The sequence below is a fragment of the Poecilia reticulata genome, chromosome 11 (assembly GCF_904066995.2).
Source record: "Poecilia reticulata chromosome 11, P_reticulata-male-v2, whole genome shotgun sequence".
NCBI classification, from domain to species: Eukaryota; Metazoa; Chordata; class Actinopteri; order Cyprinodontiformes; family Poeciliidae; genus Poecilia; species Poecilia reticulata.
The window spans coordinates 7,757,244-7,769,662 of record NC_088840.1 but is presented as its reverse complement, the minus strand read 5'-3'; the positions used below and the strand labels follow the sequence as shown (position 1 = coordinate 7,769,662).

The 12,419-nt window shown below is 37.3% G+C and overlaps 1 long non-coding RNA gene across 1 annotated transcript; it reads right to left on the bottom strand.

Moving 5' to 3' along the window:
• Positions 1–9,170: 9,170 nt before the first annotated feature.
• On the bottom strand, positions 9,171–11,964 carry LOC145553883 (uncharacterized). The gene is made up of 2 exons (XR_014089928.1): positions 10,070–11,964; positions 9,171–9,561 (listed from the first exon to the last, which is right to left on the bottom strand). It is a non-coding gene; the product is annotated as an uncharacterized LOC145553883 (long non-coding RNA).
• Between the last annotated feature and the right edge of the window lie 455 nt (positions 11,965–12,419).

The window sequence follows — 12,419 nt, the reverse complement described above, 5'->3', positions numbered from 1 at the left end:
AATGGTTTTCTGGTGTCAGCACCATTGTAGCTTTGACCCTGCCTGAAATATTAGGGACAAAATACAAAATATTTTGCATTTTTTTGAACCTCGCCAAAATTTTCTTTGAAATAAACATTGAAAACACTACCAAAATAGTATTTGTAACACAAAAAAGTAGTACAGACTTTTAAATCTAAATGTTGTGTAAAAGTATACCAAATTTGGACTCAATCAGATGAATCATATTTATTTTAGAATGGTATTAGTGAGAAATTTCTTAGGCGGAGAGGCCATTTTGGCACATTTATCCAAAATGTCACCAAACTGTGCCAAATGTGTTTTTTACATCAATACTGGGGGTTTGTTAAAATTAAATAGCTTATTACCATCTAATGACACTTTCTACATATAATATAACCATTGGTCATGACATTTACCCCATTTATATGCAAAATGTACCATTATGCACAGTGTAATATGTATAATAATGATGATGTGAAAGCTCTTTCTTTGACTCCAAATAGAAAACTTTTATTGAAACAAGATAAAACAGTCAAAAATACTTTTTGAATAATTTAAAAGAGCAAATAAACAATTTTGAAAATCCACCACCACCATCACCACCAAAAAAATGGACATCTTACCTCAAAGAAGGTGAAGAATCATGAGAGGTGGGGGGAGGTGGGGGGAGGTTCAGCGTCACCTGAGCTTGATGGTTCGGCTTCCACTCGACTATAAATAAAAATAAAGTATTTGAAGAATTAGAGGTTTATTACAAAGTAATGAACCAAAGTAAACATGAAATCCTTACTAGTAAAATAAAACATATTTTAGTAAAACATAAGTAAACAAATAACCACATGGTTTTACTTCCTGCCGTTATTACAAGCATATAATCACTGAAATTAATAAATAAATAGAACCAAAACATCAAATATTTTGTGTGAAATTGCGGGGGAAAACTTACACAACACCGAGATCAAGTCTGTCAGCTGTGTCCGGCTCTTCCTCTTCCTCCTCGTCCGAATCCCACCAGCTATCAGAAGATTTAGCTCCACTCGTAGCAAATCGGAAAACCGTTGTTGTTCAAAAGCCTTCAAAAGCCTCTAAATCGTCCAGTTTCTGCTGCTATGATCGATTTATCATAAAAAAATCAAAACTGAACTCACGGAACCGAGATAACTCCACGTGCTCAGACTCCCGTGTACCACACGTGCTTATGCACGGAGAGCGCACCGAGAACGCGCCGAGAACGCATAAATTACGCACACATTTAGATCGGGTTCCGAAAAATACGTCATGATTTTGCATAGCCGACATCTTGTGCCATACTCTGAGAGTCTTTCCACTGTCTCGTGAAGCCATAAAATGGCCGTGATGATCAGCTGATCGGGGGTTTTCCGGGCAGTTGCGTCATCGCCCGAGGACCTTTAAATCTCATCAGCTGTTTTTAAATAGCTCTAAAATCTTAACATTTTGGGCAAAACCTTTATGCGGAATAGTTTTTGAAAGATTAAAGCCTCTTTTAGCGGATAATAATAAAAAAAAAAATTTAAAGGCACACGGAGCCTTTGTTTACAGAGCGAGTCGAGGTCACGTGGCAGCTGGAACCCTCGGAGGGTCCGTCGGGCTTAACAGGTTGTCAAAGTCAGTAGCAGGCTAATAACAGTTAGGCTAGTATAACTGACCCACTGCTCACTTTTTCAATGTTTTCTTTAAATTTAAACGTTTTCCTCACCTGTTAAATCTGAAGCCCTTATTACCATTATCTGTGGTTGAATTAACTGCTAAACATTGCATCCGTTGTTCTGATTCTTTGCGTGATTGTAGTATTTTCCTGACCACCGATATTCCAGATACTGATATTCAATGGACAGCAATGACGCATGCAGTGGCGCAAAAAGTGGGTATTCAGGGTATGAAACGCATAGGGGCGCAGCACCAGAGGGGGCGCCAAAACCCCGTCTGGAGGGGGCGCACCGATGATGTTAGGCGCTCCTTCACCTCGCGCACATACGTGAAGAGTTGTACGTATGTGCGGGGGGGGGGGGTGTTAGCGTCGCTCCTTCACCCTTACGTTCCTTCCCTCAGGTGGGGGGGGGAAGGGGGGGGGAGGGGGGGAAGGGGGTGATTGGCTGGAGCGAAGCTTGGACCGACGCTGATAGGTACAGGTTGCAGAGAGGGAGGCGCTGATTGATGAGGCAGATGCGACTAGAGTCTTCCAGCCTGAATTTTTGTCAAAACTCCATAATATAAGAATTGATGCCTCATGGACCGCTCTCACCTATTGTCGCTGACGAGATTTAGGGCGGCCATCTTGGAGCGGTATTCCACTCCACTCAGCGTTATGTGTTTAGCAGGCACAATGACGTATCAGCGCATTTAATCGATCATAACACGCTTTTTTGTTACTGGAAACCATATTCAAACATCTATCAAAGCTACATTTATAAACAATTGTATTATTTAAGTATGTTTTTAATACATAGTTCAGCATATTTAAATATGTTTAGTGGCTATAACAATAGAATGGAATATTCTGATATTGATGAATGATGAGCATATTACAAAGCACACAGCCGTTCATAATTTATTTAATAAATTATTTAGTAATATCAATACATATTTATATAACTGTACAAACACAAATAAATAATGATTAATACTGAATATATTGGATACATGTTTATATACTGCTCAAAAAAAAGGGAACACTTCACTGTTCACTTAAATGTTAAAGTGTTCCCTTTATTTTTTTGAGCAGTTTCTGTATATATATATATATATATTAGCTCATTAACTTCACATTTCACATATATATTTGATTGACTGAACCTGCCATGGACAGAGGAACAAGACCATCTCAGATATGGTAGGTTGTTAGGTCGGCTACTGTTGAGAAAGATGGACAACAAAGGAGAAATTATGAATCAAATCAGAATATGCAAATTATTTGGCAGATAGTGCTTAAATCAGTATTTAAAATGATTTTCTAAACAGTGTTGGAAGATGTAAGTGATTTTAGTGAAACTTTTAACAACACAGCACTGAAAGGCAGCGGTGTACATGTATGTTTCCTAACTGTGGATAAAGCTGCTGCTAACTGGTTTACTCTCCGATCGAAGGCTGGTTCCTTTAAATACAGTTGGAGAATGGTAAATTGACAATGACTAATAACGGCTAACACTTAAATGCTGTTTTATTAAAGTTGATACAGAAAGTGAACCTCTAAACCAGTGGTTCTTAACCTTTTTTGAGGTACCGAACCCCTCAGTTTCATATGTGCATTCACCGAACCCTTCTTATACCCCCCTTCCCCGCCGACACACAAAATACTTTGCGGTATTCTGATTTAGTAATGTAATTATATTAGCTGTGTTACCACCCCCACGCCACTAGAGGCAGTAGCAACCCCGAAAAGATGCAACTAAGGAGCAGATTTAGACTATAGAATTTGGTAAAAACTGTGAGTTTTGCTCAAGTAATTAAAGACACAAGCTCAAATTCATGCTGAGAGTGGAACTCCTTCAATCAGGGCTCCTCCGCACCACTGATTAGCTAAGCAATGTAACGTGATGCTCTGCAGCAAGTGATGGCAAAGCGGGGAGCGTCATTACGAGTTTACACAAGTGTGTCTTTACCTCCGCGGCAGAGGCTCCGCCGAACCCCTGAGACCGACTCATCGAACCACTGGGGTTCGATCGAACCCAGGTTAAGAACCACTGCTCTAAACGTTACAGCACTGACAATCAGCAGTGTATATATTTTCCCAAATGTGGCTAAAGCTGCTGCTAGCTGGTTTATTCTCCAATCGGAGGCTGTTTATTTTATACACAGTTAGAGAATGGTGGCTTGACAATGAGTAATTATGGTTATCTAACACTTTAATGCTGTTATTAACCTTACCTTTTATTATATCCTTAAGATAATGAGTATCCGTGAATTTTTCAGTCAGGTTTCCCGAGGCAAAATCACACCGGAAGTAAAGATACACCGTTTCGAGTTATGGCGGCCAATGTCTGATGTCACTGTGAAAAGGGTCTATTCAGCAGCTGAGATTGAGTCCAAAATCCGATGTGAGATTCATCTGTGCTGCAGTGAATCTGTCTCTCTTTATAGATATCTCCTTCTTCTTCCTCACATCGTCTCTTTATGAAAATTTCAAAACAAAAACGAATGTATCTTACTAGTGAAAGAATTACATATAAATAATAGTCTTTACCAACTGTGTAAACTTTGCTGGTGAATGTTATAACACATAATATAAGTTTTACAATATGCGTGATATTGTTTCATTTCTAATATAGGTTCTTGTGTCAGATAATCTAAGTCAATGTTAGAGAATAATAAATTTTTTAGATTTACGGAATCTCAGTTAGCCTTAGCGGGGCTGAAGCCTGTATCAAGCACTGTCGCTAATATTAGCTGGTATCTCGCCAGTGGACATAAATACAGAAAGTAATATAATATTCCAATCACAATATATACACAATAATATGTCCATCTTACTTGTGAAATGTTGTCTGTGGAGCCCTCACTTCAATAATCCACAGATCCGAACAACAATATCCCTCAGTGCTGAGGCATCTTCTGCTGTTTTGATTGAGCAAAGTAGGAGGGTATAACACTCCAAGATGGCCGCTGTATTTTCTGCGCCGGAGCAGCCAATGCGGGATCTACCCTTATATTATGTCTATGTGGCAACAGTGCTGGCGAGGCTCTCGTTTGGGGAGGCAACTGCCACCCCATGCCACCCCAGTAGATCTGCCCCTGGCGGTCTGCATTTTTGAAGCATGCGCATTCCCAACGTGCTTACGCACTACGTAAAATGTGAACCGTGAGGACTCAATCACAAATGCACACTGTGAGAGTTAGTGAGTTTACTATGAAACTCTACACCAACACTGCAAAAACAACTGACACCAATAGGTGATGCTGTCCCAACACTGGAAGTGTTTCTAATTACTAATAAACTCTATAGTGTAAAAAAAACACACAAAAAACAACACTGCATAGTCAAACTCTGAAAAATTAACACCTTTGAATATGCTGGTGTGACAGAGAATATTTAGACCACAATGTCTTTCAACTCTTCACCAAAGCTCAATCTTAAAAATATGAGTGAAAACCTGCTAACTTGCATAGTCGGTCAGGAACTATGATGAGGCCTGTGCCGCTGCAATGCCAATTTATGAGGATATAAAGCATTATTGACACACCATGTGTAATGTTTAACTGTAAAAACAATAAGATATTCACACATTTCATAGATCTATTGGGGAAAGCGTGTTCGTTGGTCGTTGTGTACTTGTTATCAACCCTGCAGTCAGGACCAACAAACGCCCAAAAGAGGCAAGAAGCCTCCTGAGTGCAGAGGAGCTGACAGTGGTCAGCATCCGGAGAGAAAAGGATTCTGATGTCTGAACCTGGAAAATCCCAGTTTCTCAAAAGATTCTGTTGCATCCTGAAAAAAAGTCACATACAGACAATTGATACTAAACAAACCCTCTGAATTTAAGGATTTATATTTCCACAACTCCTACCAAAACTAGTATTGCAGAAGTGGAGTAGAGCCATTAAAATGAAGAGAGTCTTCATCTTGCCAGTCAGTTCAGCCAGGAAGGTCTGTCTGAGGAAATACGTTATATATGTTTCATGGATGTATGACTGACAGTTGTCTTTATGTGTTGACATGATTTCTAACACTGGAAAGTGCATGTGATGTGCGGTTAAAAAATCCCTGGTGCTTAAGCTAACATGGGAGTCAAGGAAGTGTTTGTATTATCAGATATCTGTCCATATTCTTAAGCTAACAAATGTAATCGTGTTTAACTGATGATCGGCTAGACATGCCTCAGCTGCGTCTGTTTTTAGAATCGAGAGGGATGATATTTACTTTATCATGCATGCCAGTGGGAAACCAGTATTGCAAATAATGTCTCCAAAAAGTGAGATGAAGGAAACTATTGTTGATAGAAAATTATGACAATGAAAAACTGCAAGAGGATACACAGGTTTTCACCAAATCGGACTGAGCATAAGCTGCTTAGCAAAGAAGAAACATGTTTAAAGTCACTCTAAAGAGGTTAAAGAAAATTTAGAACTAAATTATAAGTCATAAAGTTACAAGAATAAAGTTCTATGAGAATAAAGTTGAATAATACGAGAATAAAGTCAAAACATTACAACTTCAGTTTCATATTATTTTTTCTTCTCATTTGACTTTATTCTGATAATATTATGACTTTGCTCTCATATTTTGACTATTATCTAAATATTGTGACTTTATTCTTATATGATAACAACTTTATTTTATTCTCCTCCAACTTTATTCTCACAATAGTATGGCTTTATTCTCATAATTGTATCTTTTTATTTCTGTTTTTTTTTTTGTTAGTGTAGACGTCATACTTTATCAAAATATTAGGGCCATTTTTTCTATACTGATAAGAGTTCAAGCTAAACATGTTGAAGTTTTTTTTGTAATGTGACATATTGTGAAAATCTTCAAGGGATATAAATTCATTTCCAAGGTACCACCCAATCCCACTTTTGTTTGGACATAGAATGTTTTTAATACGTTCCTGAAAAATGATACTCTGTTTGGAGACGTGTGCAAATATCTGGTCTGAATCCAACAGGATATTTTCTAATAAGCCTATTTGTCTTGTTTTGTTTCCTGAAAAGGATCGCTTGCTTTTTTTTTTTTCTGTGTGTTGACATTCATTTTGTGAACGTGTCTTTCACATTTCCTGGTCAGAGAGTGTGTGGGGACATTTTGTATAAACTTTTTTTTTTTGGAGGTTTACTTGTATCTTTTATTTAGCTGATTAAGTCTTGAGAAATGGTTGTTAACATACATAATAAAATAACATTTCATTCTGACTAGCCATCACTTCCATCACATAAGACGAAAAGTGGTTTCTCAGCTTTTTATGAGAATCTACTGAAACCTGTAAAAAGAACTGGTTCAGGGTTTTGTTTGTGACCTAGTTGTCTTCAGGCTCTGGAAAAACCAACCAATGTTCTGCTCAGTACAAAACACGCTTGACATCATGGAGTCAATGGAGGTCAGAGCTTTGTAGAGATAACAATGGAGTATGTGCCACGAGAGGTGGTGACGTATTTCCGTTTGAATTTATGCCACATAGATTGGTTCCGGGTCCTGCTTACTCCTATTGTTTTTACCCAAAGCTGCAAGATCTGTACCATGAAAAAGACACAAAACTTAAAATATCTGTGAGCGAGCTACTGGTACGACAATCGAGTTTTTTGGTGTGCCGTAGTCGGTACCATCCAGTGCTTAGTATTTTTCATTTTCTGCTGATATCAAGGCGACAGCGGACTGTAGCCAAAACTTAGCCACTACAGCTAACACCCGGTTTGTAGCTACCTGCTATTTCAAAGCTTGATATTGAAGATCCAGCGTCAGAAATGGGAAGACGGAGGTTAAAAGGGAGCAGTACGAGCTTCGTTCACTGGAATAATTTGTTGGAGGAAAATAATGCCTGAGGAAATCCACTGCTACAGGAACAGGCTGAGAACGGAGGCAGCGATTTGGTACAAGGTAAGTCAATACGTGTGTTGATGTATGTGTTTGTGTTATACAGAGTATGAAATTATATTTAGGCAACTCCTTAGTTTTTGTTTATATGACAATTATATAAAATACATTTAACATGTAGTCCAAGCGATACCGAGCATAATAATTTAAGAACAGCCGAGGGCAGCAACGCTTCAGCCCGAACTAGTCAGTCAGATTAAGGTCCAAAACCTTCGCTTTACAGCCGTTTAAGTGGCACCGACCCACATGAAAAACCCACAGAACAAATGGTAGAAATCACGTATTTCCCGAATCCCAAAAACATGACATCTACCTTTGCTGTTTCATAATTATAATCCACGTTAGAGTGAATTTTTCCATTTGGCTGCTATAATTTGTCCTCGTTCCACAACGTAATTTCCCTTTATTTCTCTCTGAGATCCTGCTTTAGAAAATGAGGTTATGACTGCATTTTGTTTTTAAAATGGTACATTTAGGTTTGCTTCGACTTTTATAAACTAATGCCTCCTATATGCATTATATTTGTATTACTGTTGGTGCAGATATTAGGCGAACACTGCTTTGCCTGCTAGTAGTTTAAATCAATTTCAGCTGCACACTTTCAAAGAAGTATTCAGATTTTAACATGCATTTTCTAAGTAGTATTTTAGTTCACTCTTACTCAGTAACTTCAGTGTTGTTACACCTCTGAAATATATTTTTTGCAGTTTCTTTGTGATACCAGAACTATTTCACTTTTCACTTACACATTTAATTTCCTGAGATATTGTCAATTTATTTTCAAGCAAACCTCTTAGAAAGAGCTGAGGATTTATTAGTTTTGATTACGTTGTGCAGCTAAATATGGACACTTATTAGTTTTTTTCTTTTAAATTTTTCAGGTTTGCATCGTAACATCTCGTGATGTGTTTCTGAGTCATGATCGCTGTGCTGATTACCTTTCCATTGGATCCAAGCACCTGGACCTGCTGACGGCATCCATCAGTCCACGTCTGCCAGATCATCACAACGTGGACTAACATTTTATTTACAGTAAATAAAAAAACTATGATCTTGAAACCAGAGCACCAGATATGCAAAAATCTACCTGCAGACTTTATTGGCTACCCTGACACTGCAGTCATCCTGGACGGGGCTGAGCCGGTCTTCCTCTCCTCCAGAGTGACGAGTTTTCATCACCAGTAAAGGCAAAACAAGTTTGATGTCTAATTGGCTGCTAGGAAGTATATTATATATTCACTGTTCATTTTGCTATCCTGTTTGTACCTACAATAAAATTTAATCTCATTTGTAATTCTCTACATTTCACAAACCTTTTCCCCTTTTCTCTGTGTTTACGTTATATCAAGTATTTGCATGTAGATCAGGAATTCAAGTGAGATGTTAAAATGCAACAGTTTTAGGTAATACTAGCAAAGAAATGTAAATATTAAGTAATATGTAGTCAGTCATATAATTTAATATGCTGAATAAGGCTGGATGATACAAGATTTTTTTTCATACCAGATTCGATTTTAATCGATTCCCCCCATCCTCAATTTCTATAATAAAATCACAGAAAATACTTTCAAAAAGTGCCTTTATTTCAATCATCTGTTCTGAGTTGTTTAAGGGAGCATTAAGGTCAGGATACAAGAAATTTTAATTACAAGAAAGCAGTCTTACAGCAGAATAAAGATGCAATTATTTTATAACAATGTCTTAAAATTAAAAGAAGTCGTTTCAATGAGAAATAAAGATTCAGATTGATCTGATGTAACCAGCTCAGTCCATGTGGTTCTGACATTTTGTCAGTCATCAAGAGGATGTACATTTCCACCTCAACTGACCAGGGAAATAAAAAAAATACTGTATAAACAAATACAGTATACAAACGGAAAAAGAGCAACTGATAGAAATACTTTATATAAAGAAAAGCAAAAACGTTAATAGCAGGAGAAAAGTTGTTGGCAACAATAGCTCAGCCAATCTCTGCCTCCAGGAAGCCATCAAACAGAACTCCTGTCCAACTCCAACTGTAATAAAGATTAAAAAAAGAAAGAAAACGGAAAGTTAAAATAACAAATAATGCTAAATTAATAATTCAGAATGTGTTATGGAATCTATTACTGACATTTTACAAATTTCACAAATCAATTAGGTTTCACAAATGTTTTATTTATTCTGCTGTTAGTACAGAATAATCTAGTTAGGTTTGAAATAGGTGTTGATTTTAAAGTACAACATTAAAAAAGCTCAAGATAGTAAAAAATTAAGTGTAATCGCATTTTAGCTATTTTCCGAATTAGATGCTAAATTTGGAAGCTAACCAGCTTCGACTGATAGCTTGGGCACAATATAGACAGATCTATACATGTTTATATCTATATCTTTATCTATCTATACAGCATAGATATGTAGATTGCACAATGCACAGATAATCAAAACACTTAACATTTACATAGCACCTTTGTAAGCTTGTCCCTGTTAGCTACGTCAGACATATGAGGCATTATGATGAATACAAACGAGTTATTAAATTACCTTCAGAGTTATTGTGAAGTTTTGACACATCCAGCTTAAATCCTTTGTTGTTGTTGGAGCGTTTCAGGACGTCTGAATAATTATATAAGCATCATTAATAGTCCTGCAGGACTGAGGAGCCACTGTTAACATACTGTTGCCTGTGCACCGGAAGCATTCTATGTGGCATAAAAATGCGGTAGTGCTAAAACGGACGTCCGTGTCATATTCCCCATTGATTTCTGGGGTGTGGCTGCTAACGTGTTGCTTGAAAATTAATAATAGTCAGGGGCGGATCTACTGGGGTGGCAGTTGCCACCCAAAACGAGAGCCTCGCCACCACTGTTGCCACCCCATCTAGCGACAAATAGTTATGGCAAATCGGACATTAAGCGCATAAAACTCTTTTTTTCCGGGAAGTGCGAGAGAAGGACAGAGCGCGAGGCAGCAGCATTGATGGATATATGTGTTACTGGACTGGACATTATGTGACTTATAGTAAGTCACACATGCGTCATTGCTGTCCATTGAGTCAGGAATATCGGTGGTCAGGAAAATACTACAATCACGCAAAGAATCAGAACAACGGATGCAATGTTTAGCAGTTAATTCAACCATAGATAATGGTAATAAGGACTTCGGATTTAACAGATGAGGAAAACGTTTTAATTTAAAGAAAAGATTGAACAAGTGAGCAGTGGGTCAGTTATACTAGCCTAACTGTTATTAGCCTGCTACTGACTTTGACAACCTTAGCATGTGCTGCGCAGTTCGGTGTGTTTTGGTTCCGTTAGCACTAAAACAGGTCAACCCGCCCACCACGTCATCAGTAGAGCAGCTGTTTAAATCAGCTAATCAACCGCCGCTGTGCTCAGGCGAAAACTTATTAATAATCATAATATAGACATTTAGCCTGACAGCATAATGCAACAGACTGGATGTTCTGTTTTAGTGTTTTTGCTACTATTTTGTGTGGGAAATGTTTGTTTTTTGTGTTGATTTCCCAGATCAGTAGTCTCTGCTCTCTGAGCTGTTGTTCGTCGGTTGCCAAGACAACGGGTCGTGTGTAAAGCCGATACACAGCGAGAAAAGGCAGAATAGAAGTTGTTGGAGCAATTTTTTCTTTATCCATTTGAATTTTGTTACTTTATTCTTAAATTTCTATTTTTTGTATTATTTACAGAGTTTATTTGTAGGTCGATAATTGTTGATTTTATTAATTTTTTTGTTGTATTATTTTCTTATTTATTTTCTAAACTTAGACAGTAAGTAATGTCCACTGTCTACAAGTGCAGGGGCCTGGTGAAGGACCAGCACGCATTTGGTTTGGAGCCGATGGTTTTTACCAGAGCAAGAGTGGTAGCATGAGAACAAATGAAAGTTTAATCTCTGTAATTGTTTGGTGAAAGAGGAAAATAAATCACCAAGAACAATCAATAAGTTTGGACATTGAACCTTGTTTTGCCTGTGTCGAGAAACTTGACCCCAGTGCCTTAGTAGAGGCTTGGTGGAACTTTTAATGGATGTTTGGCTTGGCAAACAACCAGAAGTGATTCTGTGTTGTTCGGTTCTTCACCTGTTTATCAGCTTTATTCTACCTTTATTGCGGCGCACTGCAGCTGCTGCAATTCATAAAATAAGCGACAAAAACTGAGCTAATCCCCTGTGTTCTCAAAACGTGGTGATATTTCTAACAGTTGTCAAACTACGGCTCCTACAGCATATTTACAATAAAACGATTGACCAATATAAATAGAAATTTTCCCTTTTTTGCATCTTGACAGAACTAACAGAAACTAAACTGCTTATAGATTTATATCATGGAGAATTGATCAAACATCAGTTTTGTCCTCTTTATTTTAATTTACAAATTTAATTAACTATACTACATTAAGAAATTGTATTTAAGCCTCAGTGCTACATGAAGTTCATTTTGAAACAATGCAAAATATAAAAAACAATATTTGTAATATTATATATATATATATATATATATATATATATATATATATATATATATATATATATATATATTGCCACCCCATAAATATTTTTCTAGATCTGACCCTGGGAATAATTCATTCTATTCTTAATTTGTACTCAGGTTTAGCTCAGTGTTATGCTGGCAGCTTAAGGTTTTCCTACTTTTTCCCTTACAGAAGCATGAGCATGGCTACAAAATAATGTATTGTTTTGTTGGTGACATTTTGAATGATTTGTGGGCTCTTCCTGAGTTTCATTGTGCTAATAAAACCAACAGAATAAATAGAAAAGAAAATATAAAGTTAATCAAATAAGACTCCCCCTAGTGGTCTGGAGCACTTCCGTTTTCAGCACTTTTTGTTTGCATCTCGTTTTTTGTTTGCCTCTC